The 19,393-nt window shown below is 44.8% G+C and overlaps 1 protein-coding gene across 9 annotated transcripts in view; it reads right to left on the bottom strand.

Moving 5' to 3' along the window:
* MCF2L2 (MCF.2 cell line derived transforming sequence-like 2) overlaps nucleotides 1-19,393 on the bottom strand; it is a 3,251,461-nt gene that overhangs the window by 1,809,025 nt on the left and 1,423,043 nt on the right. The gene's annotated exons all lie outside the window — the stretch shown is intronic.

Raw genomic sequence — 19,393 nt, 5'->3', positions numbered from 1 at the left:
TGTCCCGTGGTCGTCGTGTGGGGGTGGAGCGGCGATCGTGGTGGCCGTGGCTCCAGGTGGCACGGAAGCCGCCACGGAGCGGGCACAGGAAACGGGGATGCTGGCCGCTTCTGATGACACCGGTGGGCGGGGCCGGGTTGTTAGTGCGGCGTCCGTGTGCAAGCACGGCGTTGCCTCGGAAGCCGTGCAGCATCTGTTGGACTTGGCCGAGGTGCGTCTAGTCAGCCGCTCGCTCGCCCTCTCTGGGTCGGCGTGGCCGAAAGCCGTGTCTGGTGAAAGATACAATGTTGGAACTGAAGATGATTTAGAAGTAAGTAATTCTTGTTTCTCCCAGGGGTGGAAACGCGATCTCGACCGGAACTTTAAGTGTTGATCAATGTGAAGCTCCTGCATCCATACTGAAAACCCCTACCCCTGAGGCATACTTAATGGATCCTCACTTCAAAGCACCCATCTTTACCACAGCATTACAAAGCGAATGTGAGCAGAGGGCTGTCGGCGAAGGTCCACCCTACATTGACTTTAACTCTTTAGAGGTGGTGTCTTCTGTATTACAAAATCTGATCAACTTAAAGGATAGTTCCGGGACTTTTTTTTTATTGTCCCTACGGTTCGGCCATGTGTTTTTAAGCATAAATCGGTAGATCGTAGAAAACTTTCCTATGGACCTTACCCGACTTTTCGTCCATTAACGCACTCGAAATCAGCCGCCATTTTCTGATAATCCTATCATTTCCCCCCATCGACCTGGCTCACCTGCTTTTGCGGCACTAAATCAAATCCCCTGCCCCTGAAACAGACTTTATCAAAACATTCATATTCCCCGCCTCTATCCGTGACGTGACTGTGCTGCGTAGGCAAACGCGCCCAGGCGTCTTCTACGCGACTCCACACAGAACCCGGAAATCAACACAGATCAGCTCACAACACAGCGCGCCACAATTGGGAATATGAAACTGTACTTTTAAATCAAACCGCAAGATTGTAAATTTGGTAAAGTACATTTATTTGACATCAAATGTTTAGAGAATATTCAGCGATTTTCATTTTTATTTGCTTACGTTCCAAAAAGTTTGTTTTGAGGCACGCGATGTTCCTTTGCTGTACACAGGGTCTTAGATCATCTCACAATACAGCGCCACAATTCGGAATATGAAACTGTGGTTTAAAAGCAAACGTCAAGATTGTACATTTGGCAAAGTACATTTATTGGACATCAAATGTTTAGAGAATATTCAGCGATTTGCATTTTTCTTTGCTCTCGATCCAAAATAGTTCGTCTTGAGGCAAGCGATGTTCGTGTGCAGTACACAGGGTGTTGGTTTACGATAAAATAAGCTCTTCGGTCACACTGATAATCGCATGGCTGTTCCAACAACGAGGCACTAGGCCACCACAAAGGTCTGTATGTTGCATCTAGCCGTTAGTACCGCGTAAGGGGATACTTGTACTTGGCGATCGTCCCATAAAATGGTCAGGGTGGTAACGTTGTTCACCCGGAGAAGCAACTGGCGGTTGAAAAAGCCATCCGCCGGTGTCTGGTACTCGTGACACATACAATAATGAAGGATGTACCTGTTTTAAAAACATAAAAAATGAAATTAGTCTCACCATCAGATCTTTATTAAAATTATTCATTTTCTATATTAGGTCGGGAAATTATTTCATAGCTAGGACAGTGCAACTGGGTATTATACGTCAAGGGGGGGGCTGTAGGATACTGAGACAGTCCCCCAGTGCAGGGGTTGACAGGGAGGCAGTGCAGGTGGAGAGTGGAAGGGCCCAGGACCGAGGTCGCAGACAGTGGACCAGTTGTAGCAGGGGAGAGGGAGAGAGAAAGCAGAAGCAAAGAGGAAGGTTTTGAGGTGCTTCCGTAAAAGGAGATGGTTCTCCTCAAGATAGTGCGCGGTACAAAACAATATGCCACATAGAACGAACAAGTACAACTTAACCCGTCTTTAAAGCTACTGTATAGTAATTAAATTGCGGTATAAACTCATCTAAAGAGTTACTTACAATAATTTGCATTTTCCATTGTGTCTGTGCGTAGGGCAGCCCCGAAATACCACTCCTTCTATGCCGACGTTATTTCTTCTAATGAACGAACATTAAATGGCTTTAGTTTCTGAAATTATATTCATTATCGTTTCTTACGTTATTGCCCCACACCCCCAAAAAGAAATCTTTCGGGATGGTCCCGGCCTGTCAAGGTCAAATAACAATAGAACCTTATACTGAGTCGTGGGCCATTCCGGCACCCGAGAAAAAATCAAAGCAGCTGACCTTCACTTTGAACGAGCACACATTCCTAGTTAGCTACATTCAGTGTAAGGCCATCTCACAGGACTCACAGAGCAATCACTTTTATTTACACAATACATAGCTACACATATTCAATGGGCCTGCGACATGAGGAGACTCGAGAGAACAGACAATCAAATTACAATCATTTAAACCGTGATGTGTATTTCTCAATGAGCTCTTCTTTAGGTGGACATGGAACAGAGGCAATGTTGGGTGGCAATGCAGTTGTCCCCTGCACAGGTTCGTTCACAACTCCATGTATGTGCCTATCTAGGACATCAACAATAAGTCTCTCAATAAAGTCATATTGCATATCCTCAAACACTGGTTTGATAACCCATTGTTTACTTCTTTTAGTGAAGGCCTTATTGTAGCGAAGCGTCCCTAAAGTTCCGGTCGTCCTACTTTGTTGACGGCCAACATTATGGTTATGTGCCAAGACCGCTAGAAGAGTCCGATTTATCATGCCCTCCATGCCAAAATGCAATCGTTTTGGCCTGTACTTTAGGCACATATTGTGGAACACCTCCAAATCTCCTGTGTGGCAGAATTCTGTGAGTCCCCTCAAATCTCTTGTTATAGTTTTATCAAATACAATCTTTTCAATGGCTTTGTGAGTGGGTGATGAAGGAATCAACCACTTCTTCTTCCGTGCCTCCTCTGTGGACAAATGGCCATGTTCACAATTGTGGAAATGTTGGTTTGTGGTCCAGCGGTGAACGTTGCTACAGTGTAGCATTACTGACCGCCATTTTTCCAGTAGAATTTCCAACGACCCTCCACATGTTTTTGAGCTCCACCAAAGATGGTTGCTGATTGACTTGGACCACTGTGAAATACCTTGCATATCTTTTTTTTTTACCTGCAGCCGACATTTTTTTATTGATTGTTTTTGCAAGATGCCAAACGTCAAATTGGTGATTTATATTTTTGTACTCTTCTCTCATTGTCTTGGCAATTGAAACGTGTCTGTCCGTGGCTATCAGGTCGATCACCATTCCCCGCGATTGTAGTTCTTGCAATGATGCTACAAAGCCAACTTTCTCCATGGCCACTGAGGATGTACTTTGTGACACCTGCACGACCACCGAACTCACAATTTTCTTACTTTCCATGTCCTGAAAGTGGTAGGTGCAGTACTTGGCTGAAAATCCTGGGCTGTCGCACTGTCCATCACCGGCTAGCCTGAACCGTTTGCCCGCGAATGTACTATCAATAGACATTTTTTCCATTCTCCAAGCTTCGCTAATGGCTGGAAATAGATAATCGGTTTGGTATTTGTAGAACTGAGTTTTCGCAATGAAATGGATTCCCACAAACTGAAAGAAAGACTCCAACTTTTTAAAACTTGAACCACTAAAAAGTGCAGCCGCTGCACAAAGTAGATTGCCTGCTGGCAGTTGCCCCAGCATGGGTTGTGCAGACCATGAGAAAGGATGATATTTTGTACAGGTGGCATGTATTTTAAGGTTAGTGCCTCGAATTGCACGAGTCACATTAATCAATGGCTCCCCACATACTTCCCCACCAACCGAATGCCCACATTTCATCCGAATAATAATATCAATCAAACAACTATCGAATACAATGAATTTGGCCTCTTTCCTTATACCGTCACTCTGCATCCCAGCTGGTTCGGCCTGTAACGTTGAGGACATGTCACTCACATGAAAGGTAGAATCTCTGATATCGTCTTCCGCTATGTTCAGTGATATTGATGGTGTTTCATTGTCGTCCACTTCATTCTCTTCCATTGCAACATCTGTTCCTTCTCCGGCGATGGGTGAATAAAATAATTTCTTCAACTTTCTCGCGGTCTTAGTTTTTGCGGGTGTGGATTCTGTAAATTGATCTCCGACTGCATCCGAACTACCAGGAGGACATTCACTATCAATGGCTGGTGGTGGTATAGCTCCGTTGTCAATCACTTCATATTCTTCCCATTGGCACGATGCATCTCCAGTCTCAAGTCCCTGCCAAAAGGTTTGACAAGCAACATCTCTCGTTCGCTTCACTGTCTGTGTAGATCTAGTTCGTACACCCACTCGCAACTAGAGGACAGATTGGAAAAGGGATGTTCAGTTTAAACACAACTTACAGTATTGAACTATTAACAGTGAAAAACAACATAATATAGTGACCAGGACACTAACCTTCTTTTGCTTTCTTTTCTTTGACACTTTCTTTCCTCGAACTTCAACATCAGGACGCTGTTGCTCCGACTCGTGTGTGCATGTCTCCACTTCCTCTTGCGCTGCAACGACTATATTTTCATGATAAGCACATCCATCACGCACTGACGCTCCATCGACTCCCTGAAACATAGAACTTTCATTAGTATGTATAATAATATTGAAAACACAAAATGTACTTGGGGACCAATACCCACGTACATCTCAATAGCAAAACACGAATGAACGCTTTGTGTAGAACATTCAAACGACAATTATTCACGCATTGTTGATCTAGTTAGATGGAACTGTCAAGATCCATACCTCGGGCTCCTCATAGACTTCCATTGATGATATTATTGAAGATGATGCTTCAGTAACTCCCTGAAACACAGTAATTGCATTAGTATGGTTTTCTATTTTGTTAAAAAGAACATAAACTTTGTGCAGGCGTCAACGGCTCATCTAAATAGACCTGCACAAATGATGAGTTGTCTAAAATAAATAATGGATATGTAAATATGATTCGATTTGCTCGATCGTTGGAAGTGTCACCACCCAGAGATCTGCATCAACTACTAGGGGTGATGTTCTTGTAGAAGAAGCTCCGTCATCTCCCTGAAACATAGTACTTGCGTTAATAAAGAAGGAAGTATAGCGGATGTAATCACGTCATATGATTTCGCTTGATCGAACTGTCAGTATCCATACCTCGAAATGCATAAGAACATCAAGGGACGATGTAACTGCGGTGCACACTTCTGCAAGCTGTTGCGCCGACCCGTAACTGCATGCTCCCCCTTCTTCTTGGACTAATGCTCCATCGACTCCCTGAAACATAGGACTTTCATTAGTAATGAACACAATATTGAAAAAAGAAGACACATAGGAGGGCGACGACATAAGGACATATCAATGGCTAAAAACGAAAGAAACGATGTGTGTAACAATCACGCTACAAGAATGCAAGATCTGATGATCTCCATCGATGGAACTGTCCGGAAACGTACCTCGAGCATCTGAGTGACATCAACGGTTGTCGTCAATACGTTGGACTCCTCAGCATCTCCCTGAAAGACAGTACTTGCATTATTTTGGATAACAATAATTATAACTGAAAACAAAGACTAGAGGACGAGTACAAGGGTGTACCATTAGGTAGAATAATCACACGATAAATTAAAACTATTGATTTACATGCCTAAAACAAGTCAGTGGCAGAATAGCTAAGTAAGATTACCCGATAGGCGCTTGAAGTGGCTGATGACTGCAATAACGACACGGATGGAGAATCTTCCGCCTTCATATTGAGTGGATACATAAATGGGGAAATTATTGTTAGCTAATGCTACACACTACCGCAAGGCCGAGAGATAAATACGTAAACTTGACTCACCAGTGGAGGGATGTGGACGAATAGAGTGGGAATAGCGGTTGAGAGCAATTTTCGCCTCGCTCGCGGTGTGTTCTTCTTTATTAGCAATGATGTGGAGTACATGTCTGAGCTAAGGTGCCTGCTGCAGATGCGGTATCGATCACCCCTCTTGTCCGCAAAGACTTCTAGAACTCTACTTTCAAGCTCAGACGGTGGATATCCGCAATATCGGACCCATTCTCTTATCTGATCTATTGTCTTAGGGAAAACATGCATTATAGTACCTTCAGATTTATTATGGGTCTTCGAAGGGCAACCGCCAATGGAACAGGCAGGCATTGTGGAAAGTTCTGAAAAGTAAAGATCAACAATTCTCTATGAATACCAATGTGTTAAAAAATTAAATGACACATAAAAGGTTCAATGCAAGGTTCGTTTTGGTTCTTGGAACTATACACGTTATTCACATGCGGATAAGTATTTGAATAACTTTAAAAAAATAGAAAGATAATTTGACTAAACTCAGACCATGTGACTAGTTCCTTGCATGTACTGTCTTGAACGAAAAGAAATTGGACGCAAAATGATTATGGTACATGGCCTTACCTTGACGAACAAACAGTTAGATGCAGGGATCAGAGTAGTTTCTTGTCGTAGAACAGGGAGCAGTTCACAGGTTGCAAACTGACGAGTTTCCTCGAAGTGGTCACGGAAGTTCACAGAGACGAAGAGCAGATAACCAGCACCTTCACGGGTTGACTAGCAAAGCGCAAAGAAGTTCTCATTAGAAATATGAAGTGGGTTATAAAGAATTTGAAACAGGGGTGTGTTTGTGAATGAATGACGTGTATATGTCGTGGCATTATGCGGTTTGCAGGGGGCCGTCCAGCGTGAGGGGGGATGCTTGGCAGGAGACACGGGGTCTGGAGGTAGACATGGGAACAACAACCCATGCTCTATAGACCACTTTGAAGTGTACATGGTCTTTGGTGGTCTTTGGCACCTCTTGGCCTTTATCGCTCCCTGACAGCTCCACTTGCCAGCACAAGTACCCCGGTGCGAACTGCCTTTGATAGGGCGGGGGGGGTGGATTGGGGCGGTGGTCGTGCAGACAAGACACAGGAAGACTCGTGAATGGAGACACACTTATGTGGATTGCAGGGGGCCGTCCAGCGTGAGGGGGGATGCTTGGCAGGAGACACGGGGTCTGGAGGTAGACATGGGAACAACAACCCATGCTCTATAGACCACTTTGAAGTGTACATGGTCTTTGGCACCTCTTGGCCTTTATCGCTCCCTGACAGCTCCACTTGCCAGCACAAGTACCCCGGTGCGAACTGCCTTTGATAGGGCGGGGGGGGGGGGTGGATTGGGGCGGTGGTCGTGCAGACAAGACACAGGAAGACTCGTGAATGGAGACACACTTATGTGGATTGCAGGGGGCCGTCCAGCGTGAGGGGGGATGCTTGGCAGGAGACACGGGGTCTGGAGGTAGACATGGGAACAACAACCCATGCTCTATAGACCACTTTGAAGTGTACATGGTCTTTGCCACCTCTTGGCCTTTATCGCTCCCTGACAGCTCCACTTGCCAGCACAAGTACCCCGGTGCGAACTGCCTTTGATAGGGCGGGGGGGGGTGGTCGTGCAGACAAGACACAGGAAGACTCGTGAATGGAGACACACTTATGTGGATTGCAGGGGGCCGTCCAGCGTGAGGGGGGATGCTTGGCAGGAGACACGGGGTCTGGAGGTAGACATGGGAACAACAACCCATGCTCTATAGACCACTTTGAAGTGTACATGGTCTTTGGCACCTCTTGGCCTTTATCGCTCCCTGACAGCTCCACTTGCCAGCACAAGTACCCCGGTGCGAACTGCCTTAGATAGGGCGGGGGGGGGTGGATTGGGGCGGTGGTCGTGCAGACAAGACTCGTTTGCCGCAGGGCCTCACCAAGGAGAGGCCATCTAACTGCATGTAAGAGGCAGGCTGCAGGATCTAGTACATGGAAGGCAGGGGGGTGAGTTTATAAATACCTCACCCTCCCAGGAGAATATATGGGTGCAGTTCACCCTGGAGACCCTGGATGCCTAGGCAGTTAGTCAGCAGCAGGCTGGCCTGTGGTGGCAAGGCGGCACGGGCCAGAGGGGGTCATCTCTGTACCCGGTGCCCAAAAGGATGATTTATTATGATCAACCATATGGATTATTTACCTATAACCATGTTTTGTATCAATAAAATCCAACGGCCTTCCTTTTATTGCCAACGCTTGAACAAAGTGGTGTGGTAAGTATTTTTGGGGGAGGAGGCAAGGCCGGGAGGCTTGATGCCAACCCGCAAAATAACATATGTATGTCTGCTGCATATGGCTTCAACGGTTATGTGGATTGAAGGTGGGCGGCCAGCGTGAGGGAGGATGCTGGCCGGAGACATGTGGTGTGACAAGACAAGGCACAGGAAGACTATTCAATGGAGACACACTAGATTCATTTAAAAAATCAAAACAACCATTGTTAAAATATATGTTGGGTTTTATTTTAGATCTTAATTTCAATTGAACATAAATAATAAACATTACACATTGTAAAGTTCCGGTGCAGCACATCCAGGGAAAATCCGCGGTATTGTCCACTGTCGCTGGGGAAATGTTGTCTAATGGCAAGTACCGCACAGGCAGGTATTACACTCCGAACGCGGTGTCCGAGCCTCCCGTGAAGCCACCAAGTGAAGCAACGATAGGCCACCAGCCTGTACCACCTGTGAAAATGAAAGATGCAAACTGTATTAAAATGACAAAACTTTCTTATCACTGTCGATTCAGGTAAAAAATGTCATTCTGCTTTGAAAAAAATTCTATCTAGAAAATGCACAATATGGAACCAATTTACATGCATTCGAATGATATGTAGATGTAATTTTATATGTGGGAGACGACCATGACATAGTAGTGGCATCACTGACATCACAACCAGAGTATACTTACTCGTTACTCGGATTACGCGGACGAACAGTGCAGCGAAGTTCGTGCATAAGCACCATCATCATCCTCAACACGGTCCGTGAGAGGCAGGCTTCCCTGAACTCTGGCAGCTCGGTGATGCATTGCGGACTTGGCTCGCCTTCCGAAATGTAGGCCAAGCACCCGGAATTTTCACGGCAGCAGCAGTTCTCCTCCTCAGTTGGCATTAGCTCGCACCGATTGCATGTGCACCAGGTGGAGACGCCGTCCATGTGACATGGTCCAGGATCTTCATCCGTTGACTGGTTCTCCCAACTGCCGTCCGAATCCCCATCGTTTTCGCGTGCTTGCCTTTCCAGTAGTTCTTGCTCGGTGTACTCGGGCTCGTACATATACGGCATTATTGTAACCATTGTGTGGTAAAGAAAGTAAAATAATTTACAGAGATGGTACAGGTGTTCACAAGGCCTAGAAGCGGCGAAGGTAGCTGACCAGAGCACAGAAACGAGTCACAGAATACTCAAAGTAACACAGAGAGAGTAATGGAATCGAAAATCTGCTGCTGTGTGTTGTGAAACGGTGTGTTTATACTTATTGAGGAAAGAGGCGTCCTGCCATTTCCATGGCGACACTTCATTAGCTGAGGCGCAGCGATTGTTGACACGAAACGTGCTTTGGCGTTGGGAAATGGGCGGTACGCGTCTGCTGATGTCAGGCTCAGGGGCGGGGGATTTGATTTAGTGCCGCAAAAGCAGGTGAGCCAGGTCGATGGGGGGAAATGATAGGATTATCAGAAAATGGCGGCTGATTTCGAGTGCGTTAATGGACGAAAAGTCGGGTAAGGTCCATAGGAAAGTTTTCTACGATCTACCGATTTATGCTTAAAAACACATGGCCGAACCGTAGGGACAATAAAAAAAAAGTCCCGGAACTATCCTTTAAACAAATCCGGCTCATGTAAACGGATAGCTGCGTCTACCCCGGTGCAGGATTCGATGCATAAAGCCCCCTAGAAAAGGCACTGCGTTAATATTACTGATGTAAATCGAGAATTATGGGGATCTGGCAACTACAAAAGACTTAAGTCACGAGAGCTTGTATCTTTGGACGGGTCAGTACAGTCACAAGAGGGCAAGGTGGCTGACTCCCAGAAAAGATTGCCTTCCCACATTAATGCAGCGCGCGATCCTAAGATGAGAAATCAAAACCAACTAAGTCAATCCTCAAATTGTGAGGACTCGTCAGATGACCCCACTACAAGGGACTCTTCGCTCGTCGAGCGTCCATTTCCAAAAATTCGGAGAGAACGGGCACGGTTTGTACGAGCCGCACGTGAGCCACAGGGGAAAGCTGGAGGGGGGTGCCCTGCCCCATGTGTACACGTGCCTTCAAATGACCTTCTAATAGCCCTAACATCTGCAATGGCAATCTCTTACACCTTTCACCAAGCTGTACGAAACCCTAAATGAAAATGTGAAGTATGTTACAACTTTACTGGCTATGATGAACTCAAAATTGATGCACCTGGAAGTAATGCATGGCGCACGAAAGACCAAACAAGAAGAAGTGAATCATAAAATATTGGCGGGCATAGAATCAGCTAACGATGCAAAACGGAATGACACGATGGATAAAAAACTGTTCGCAGAGGTTGCGAAAGAAGCCCTGTCTCTTTTTTTTGTAAATCACATACAGATCAAAGAGGTGAGGAGCTGGGTAATGTTGGCAACATGAAAGATATGGTAACGAAAGAACAATCATCTTTTGTAAAAGTTCCATCCAACACAGTCAAGTTAGCCAAGAAGGCTGCCTGCCAATTGCAGCCAGTGCAACCCCTGAAACAGACTCCCCAGCCCATCATGCTATCGGAAAGTCTTGTAGCGGAAGGGAATGACTCACTCAATCTAGGGCCTAAGGTTGCCTCTCCGCTGGTCGTAATCGAGGTGGAAAATCTGAACAACCTCAGTGAAATACAGAGTAAAAGTAATGGGCAGCCCAACTTACTGGAAATGTCGTTTAATACGGCATTTCTGCAAGCCAAAAATGCATCAAATCCAGCCTTTGTGGACTCTCAAAAGGCATCTGGCTCATCTCCTACAGTGAAAGTGGTGGATCAGGCAGCTGGTATGAAGGAGGTGCCCATTGTTATCACAAAGTCTGCAGGCTTATTTTCTATCTTTGTAAGTCTAGATGCCGAAGCTCAAACTAAATCAAATGTGGATGCAAAAAAAAAAAAAAATCCCCCCCCAAATGAAAAAGCAAAAGAACTTGCCAGCCCGTAAAAAATCTCAACAAAAAGGAGCTCGAAAATTCCTTCACAACATCAATATGTTTCAGCTTGTAGATAAAGCAATCACTACCAGTCTGAAATTAGCAGACACAATCAAAGAGAACAAAGTGGCCCAACCAGTAACAGTGGGAACTAACATGAAACTTGCGGAAACTCCGCTAAACGAGGAGGAATTGGCAATTCATGAAGAGTTAATGGAACTATCAACGTATGAAGACCCTGCGCAAGTGGCTGCTGAACTTGTGAAAGCCCCTCTCGCAGCTCCATGCACTCAAAAAGACGCTCTACTGCCAACGATCTCAAAAGCGTTCAGTGAGCCTAAGAACTTGGCAACAGATCCCTTAAACCCCAAACGGAGTATGCCACAAAAGATCCAGGTTTCACCAACTAACACAACACAAGAGTTCATTATGTTACAAGCAAAATGGGAAAGACAAAGGCCAAGCGTGCAGACGAGGCACCAGAATGTTGGTGGACCACGCCAACGTCTTTTGAACGGGGTGAACTTTGCAAGATGAAATGAAGCGCCTGCGGCGGCAGCTTCGGCCGCCGTTCTATCTACGCCCCAGAAATTTGACCACCATCAAGTGGAAACGTTAGTAAAAAATCAGAAGACAAGGAACCGGCAGGAAACACCCTTGTTTAAACTAATGCTGGAGAGGCTGGCAGGCGGTGACAAACTAATCTTGAATAGAACAAACGTGTTAAGACTGCTCCATCATATACCTCAGCTCCGATCTCTCGATTCGAAAGACCTGAAAATTGTTGAATTCCTGGACAATTTGTGTACCGATAAGGTGATTCTGCACGTAAACTCTAATATAATTGCGAACGTAATCCTAGATGCAGTTGAAGAATTGCTATTGTTAGGATTCGATACTTACAAAGTAATGGAATCTGAAAGCTGTAAAAAAGTGGAGAGGAAAGATGGAGTATGCGAAGCATGGCTTACTCAAAAGGGTAAGTCATCGTCTCTGGAGATCTCGCAAAAAACTAAAGTAATCGAACAGAATCAGCAGGAACAGTTTGGTCAGATTGGACCAGCCCTTAAAGTTCGACAATCCGCACTCACACCTCAAAGTGTAGTCGCTGTTGAGCAGGTGGAGTCACCTAGAACCAGTCCAATGGCGAAAATTAAAATTACCATAAACAATGGTGGTCCAGCCGACAAGTCTGCTGCAACGAAAACAAGTAGCCTAATGGAACACGAACCTACGCAAGAATGGAATTGGCTGGCCTTGGCCTTAAACGCTAATTCTCACAGCTCATGCTCGAAGCCCAGCGCGGTTCAGGAATGTTCCTTTGCTTCATGCAACGCTCACAGCTTCATACATCTCCTAAATAACGACTGGCTACACGACTTACAACTGATCTGTCTTCAAGAAACCTGGATGTGTGATTTGCCAGTGATCTCTGAATTTGAATGTGCTTTGAATCCAGCCATTAAAGCCGAAAAGGGGCGGCCGTTAGCAGGGATCTTAACGATGATCAAACGGTCCTCAGGCTACCGGTTGCTAAATTCTAAGAACTATACGCCCTACATTCAAGTTTGTGAGATAAGAAAAATCATTGGTACACCGAAAGTGTACGATGTGATCCACATAATCAACTTATATTGGAACCATCGATGGACCGGGAAATATTCATTCATTGATCAGGTTGCCTCAATAATTGATAACCTGCTAGAGTCAACCAGTGGAAGTGGCTTGATAGTCTGTGGTGATCTAAATATTGACTTTTTCAAACCACAGAGTGTCGCCAAAGGTCAATTAGCTAAAACTTGGTCAAAAGAACTGAACGCAAGAGGTCTATCAATGTTAAACGGCTGTACCCAAGGAGACATTCCGGCGAAGTCTATGTGGCAGCGTGAAAGCCAAAGCTCAATCATCGACTATATCTTTGCCTCTGATCCGATGCATGCAAGGATAAAGACCATGAATATTCTTGCAATGGTCAACAGTGACCTTGAAATGCTGGTATTAAAATTTTAAGATATAAGGGGCGTGAAAAGCAAAATATGGGGCACAAAAGTTCGGGTGGAGTCAAATCGCCTACGTGTAAGACTGGAGGAACATGAGGTGGCCAATATATGCTCCCAATTTAAGTCGACACCGGAGGAGATTGAATAAGCGCCTATATTGTCGCAATTTAAAGCCAAAAACAATGGAATGAAAAACTGCTTGTTTCAGAAAAAACACTGTTTCGATCTAATGGTGATGCAGCGCAAAAGAACTATGAGAGCTGAAATCTGGAAAAATAACCAAGGACCAAAGGAAGAAATAACAGCAAGAAACAAAGTAACCAAACAGTCCTATAAAAATTGGATTAAAAGCCATCAATTTGTATTACACTAGAACGATGTGGAGGCTATGCTGAAGACCCTAACAAATAAGAACAGTGGTGAGTTCTGGCGAACCGTTAATTGCATGGAAACACCGCAAGATGCACTGCAAGTATGCCTGGTTCCAGAAACTGAGTGGGTGCATCATTTCACTGCGCTATATCACAAAAATCTTGCTCTGAACTTGGCAACATCTAACCAAGCATCATGGAATTTACACTTTACAAGAAATGACATCCGAGAGGTAATCATGAGAGCAAAAAATTCTAGGGCGCCGGGTCCCGACGGTTTGTCGAATTTCATGATCAAACAGTTTCCTGATCTTTGGGCTGACCTGTGTTCTGATCTTTTTGCAAGAATCAAATTGCAAAAACAAGTGCCAACCTCATGGAAGACAGGGATAATGGTGCCAATTTTCAAGAAAGGAAAAAGATCTTCACCGAAATACTATCGTCCGGTGGCTCTGCTCGATGTACTGGGTAAGATTTACACATCTTTGCTGCAAACAAAATTGATCAACTGGGCCAGAACAGCTAAAAGAGTGGACGAAAGACAAGCAGGCTTCGTGAAATTTGTTGGGTGTTCCCTGAACCTGCTTGTCCTAAACCTACTGAAAATGGAAGCCCTGCGAGCTAACACGAAAGTGTATCTTGCCTTTGTCGACTTTTCTATGGCATTTGATATGATTGATCGGGAAGCATTGTGGCAAAAAATGGAAGTGTGGGGTTGTCCGGCAGATTTACTTGCGGCAATTAAAGAACTTCACACAGACACTTCAATTGCTAATCGACTAGATTAATCAGGTTCCCTGTCAGCTCAAATTAAGACGCTCAAAGGGGTGAAACAGGGATGCCCGTTGGCAGCTGCAATTTTTAGTCTTTTCATTTCCGACATCGGTGAAGCGTTTCAATCTGTGAGGGCTTTTCCACCCAAGCTCAACTCATCGCAGTTAAGTTGGTTGTTGTACGTCGACAATTTGGTAATCTTAGATCTAACCCCGATTGGCCTTCAACGCAAACTTGAGGCAGTGCAAAATTATGTGAGCATGAACAATCTGAAGATAAACACAGCAAAGACTGAAATACTGGTGTTTGAGAACTTAAGAACAAGCCAAAAGTTAAGGGTCTCAAAATACGTGTGGTCATTAGATCAAGATCAACTACGTATTTCAAAAAGCGTAAAGTACCTGGGTATGATTCTGAACTCTAGTATCTGTGATGAGCCTTGGGTAGCTGAATCCAAGAGGAAATGCGGCCAGGTACTTTACGCTTTTTGAAATACGTAGTTGATCTTGATCTAATGACCACACGTATTTTGAGACCCTTAACTTTTGGCTTGTTCTTAAGTTCTCAAACACCAGTATTTCAGTCTTTGCTGTGTTTATCTTCAGATTGTTCATGCTCACATAATTTTGCACTGCCTCAAGTCAGGGTCTTGTGATACACAGAAAATTCGGGCGTTTTTCAATGCGGCCGCTGCAAAACTTTTACGAACAGAAAGTGGTCCCGATCCTGACCTACGGTGCGGAAAACGCCTTTGGATGCCCGTCGACCCATTGGGCTTTACTGGAACACACGTTCTGGACCAAGGCATTAAGCTTACCAATCGGAATTTCTACAGCCTGCATAAGGTATGAACTCGCCCTAGTTTCGCTGCATGCCCGGATCTGCTGGAACCAACTAGCCTTGTTTCGGAAATCCAGAGCCGAGGAGGGAATCTTCCAATTCAAGATCTTCCACAATGCGTCAGCTAGAGGCCCAGATATTCTATCTCAATGGGTGAAACGATGTGAAGACCTCTTAAGAATTAATAATATCAGTTTAGAAACTCTCCACTCAAATCCTACGGCAGCTAAAGTGATGATTTGGCGTGCCGATTGGATTAGTACATGTAGTGAGCGCCAATCTGCTAGCGCGATGAAAGACGCTCCTGCCGAAGCAAGAGGCTGCAATGTGCTACAAAAATATCTGAATCGCTTCTCAAATTCGAAAGCCAGCAGACTTCTCATGTTATTCCGGCTAAATGCGATTAAAACTAAGGAGCGGACTAGCTATTGGGCTTGTAATGTAGGACTAAATTTCACTTGTCGCTTTTGCAACCATGAGCTGGAATCCTTCAAGCACCTCGTGCTTTTATGTCCGGAACTAAAGGTTGAAAGATCTATTCATCTGGGCCAGTAGTATGATGACCATCAGTCGGTGTGCGTGGAGGAATGGTGGCAGAGAATGTGGAATGGTTTGGACATGAAATTAATTATGCCCCTGATTTCTTTTTTGGCCGTAATTGAAGAGAGACTAAAAAATGCAATTGAATGTCCTCTAGCTAAAGATGTCAAATTTAAGGACGATTCAGTAACGCGAAAACCTCGATCAGGCGAGGTCTGCTGGAATAACATGACATGGGATGTGAGAAGGGAGGAGGATAGCTTGGGCATAATATTAATGTGTTAATTGTTGTTTTGTTTGTGTAACATTTTAAAGGTTTGAATTTAAACCAATAAAATAAAAAAAATTAAAAAAAATACTTCTCTCCCCCTGATCTCTGCAATAGTCCTCCCCAGGTTTGACGCCTCCAACCCCACCAAATTAAGCTAAAAAAGGAAAGATGTTTTGCTTTTCCGGCTATTGGGATGCCTTTCCTTTCAAGACCAGACATTCCCCTTTGAGGGCTTCAGAAATATTGTGAAGGCCTACTTAATACTTTTTCAGTGGTTGGTCCTCAACACCTAAAGATCCCTTGGTCGTTTAGAGTGTTACAGAAGAGTACTGAATGAATCCATGAACTCGGAGAGTACCGCATAGATCATCACCCTCCTTGCCACCTCCTCTCCAATGCTTGTATGTAATGTTATTTTGCATTTGTATAGCACCTTATGTATCATTGGTATGATCTCAAGGCACTGGTAGGTTGAACGCCCTCGGGAACCGCAGTTCAAGTCAGTTGAGTCGTAAAGTGCGTGGGCGCACCAGGTATGTGTGCAGATGGTGTGGTTGTTGCATGATAGCTGCTTCTTAGCGGTAGGTGTGGTGCTGAGGAGATCAGTTGAATGTGTTTAGTCTGGAGGGTGGACATCCAGACTGAGCTCTGGCTGCGTTAGGCCGGAGGAGACGCCTAAGCTAGCCGGTATGTGCTAGCTAGCTGTGTTTTATTAGGATGATGGGTAGTTTGATGAGTCATGTTAGTATGAGAGCAGATTTACCGAATGTGCCCTAGTACTGCTGTGTTCTAGTTGAATGGTGGCGTATAGGAGAGAGTAAGCGTAGTAGTGTGATATTGTGGTAATCAGTAAAGTGTATGCGACCAGGCACACTCAATGATGTTGGGAATACCTTCTAAATTCAACTTTTAACACAGTGACGCTATTAGGGCACACTTTCTAAGTTCAACTTTAACACAGTGATGCTATATGATGCCTCTGGCTGGAAACGAGAGCACACCAACTGGGATTATACATGTATGCCAACGATACAACGCTGGTGCCGTTGGAGATTGATGGAAGTATTTACAATCGATTTAATTTTATATAGTTGAATGATGGAAACAGAGCTGACCTTGAATGATGCAAGGACTGAGCTGTAACATGTGTGATCCAGTACATTTTAAAATTACTGGGTCAGATTTCTCAATCTTTACCATAAGTTAAGCATGTAGGAGGATGATCAAATTCTGATGTTTCCTTTAAACTGCACGTTTCCATGGCAGTCCATTCATGCAATGACCTATTCCCTAAAACAGTTCCTCCTTTGAAACATATAACCTCAAATCTTAGAGCATTTATTCTGTCCAGACTGGGCTATACTAATTCTATTTTGTTATAAAAGCCGATCAGCATACGCAATTGGAAGACTTCAAGTAGTCCAGAAAAGGTTAATGATGGACATTTACGGAGTGAACAAGTCAAATGAAAAATGTTCTTCTGGGACACAAGGCATTTGAAGGCAGTGGCCCTAAGTACTAGACAGATAAACTAATGTATCCACTTTGGGCCAATTAACTAATAAGAAGGTATGATATCATGGCCTACAAAGGAGCGCCGATCGGGAACATTCCCCAGATCAATATTGGAGCCGAACACATCAACTTACGTTCCTGCAAAAACAAACTATATCATTGGGCCTTGAACTACACCCGCTGGTGATCATTAGTCAAGTGAAAGTGCCATCAGCTAACTTAAAATACTCCCTGGTCATGGTCCATGTACTGATGTAGAGTTGGGAATGTAATTGGTGCAGTCGACAAGAAACATAACATAACTGTTAGGACTGGATTTCTACACTCTGACCTGGTGGACAGATGTGTAGGAGGCCAACCTAGCTAGCGAACAGGGAACAACTCTGGGAGCCATAGCCAAACCAATCAAGGTAGCATGGAGAATGGCCAAGGCTAAGTCTCAGGAGGTTGAGCCTGGTGAAGGATCCACAAGGTAAGTAGTCAAGAATTACACTTGGACAAGTAGTTATAAAATACTATATTTATGGTCAAGCTAACACTACAAATGACTAAGCAAGTAACACTATTAAACAACACTCATAATAAAATACATATATAAAGCCCCTGTAGCCAGTGCAATAAATCACAATACCCCCTTCCCACAATACTGAATGTAAAGGTAATGGTTATTACTTGCAATGGCAGTCCACAGGAATACAACCCTAACTTTAGAAGTCCAACCCAAAGTTAACTGGGGGCTTGTGCCCAAAAGGTTCACAAAGTTCCAAGAAGTTTTGGGAGCTGAGGAGGGTCTTGTGGATGGGAGAAAGGTTCCAAAAGTTAGTGATGGGTCGATTCTAGTAAATAAAACTGTGCCCAGCTTCGGGAGGGCTTTCGGCAACAGGTTTTGCCAAAGCCAAACAAATATAAAACATTTGAAAAGTTTTCCAAACTTTTACAGGTGGAGATAGAAGGGGGGGTAGGTAAGTATTGCTGTAACTCACCTCCTGTACTCAGCAGTCGTTGGTTCTGGTCACCAGAGCCCGTGAGTCACCAGTGCAAGAGACGTCCCGGTTGGATACAGAAGCTGGTGCAACCTGTTTCGGTCGATGAATGCAACTTTCACTGATTCAACACTCCTGTAGGAGCTAGACCAGACGTGGGAAAGCCGGTTTTAATGAATGTCAGCGATGCACAGCGATAGAAGGGGACACAGCTGTCACGGTCAGAGTCGGCCTCTTAACTGGGTCCCATTGAAGCTGGAATAATGACATTTTACAGGAGGGACTCTTGTAGAACAAGCTGAGAGTCCCCAAAGTTCTGAGCGAAAAAATGCAGAACCACGACTCCTCTACCGGCTGGAGTTGGTCAGTACACACGGTGGTTCCAGGAACGCTTCCGAAGACTCCAGATGGCTGAGCACCAAGCGGGAGTCGGGAATGGTTGGTCCCACCAATCCAAGGGTCGAAGATCCACCGGGGGACTTCTAAAGATCACCAGCCAAACCGGGCTCCACCGGGACTACAGCAAAAGTTGTGTCCTCAGGCCTTCCTAGGACGGGTCCCCGGGTCTTCCGACATCTTCACAGCTGGGCAGGATGAATACTTTTCTCCTTGCAGGATTTCTCCATGAGACATGGCTGATGGAGAAATCCTCTTCTTATCCAGAAACTCAGGTGAGACAGAAACTCTGCTCACCCAATTGAAGATCTGCCCCTCACACACACCCCAACAGTGGTCCAATATGGACCACTGATGGTGAAATTCATGCATACTCCCCAGACATACAGAAACCAGTTTGGGGATTGGCACCAGTCATCCCAGCCCACTTCCTGGGAATGCACTAGCAAGCGAAACCCAAAGCTTTCCCAGGAAATGTATGACCATTAAAGTATTTTCCTGACCTGGCAGGGCAGAAAGAAGGTAACCGGACAAGATGGCCAAGGAACAAACAAAAAAATCTTGTGGCACGGTCATGTTGGGACACTAACTACTGTTAGAAGACAAACACGATAAACATGGT

Source organism: Ambystoma mexicanum, chromosome 10 (genome assembly GCF_040938575.1).
Source record: "Ambystoma mexicanum isolate Mex_15411 chromosome 10, UKY_AmexF1_1, whole genome shotgun sequence".
Lineage (NCBI taxonomy): Eukaryota > Metazoa > Chordata > Amphibia > Caudata > Ambystomatidae > Ambystoma > Ambystoma mexicanum.
This window is presented reverse-complemented; position numbering and strand designations above follow the sequence as displayed.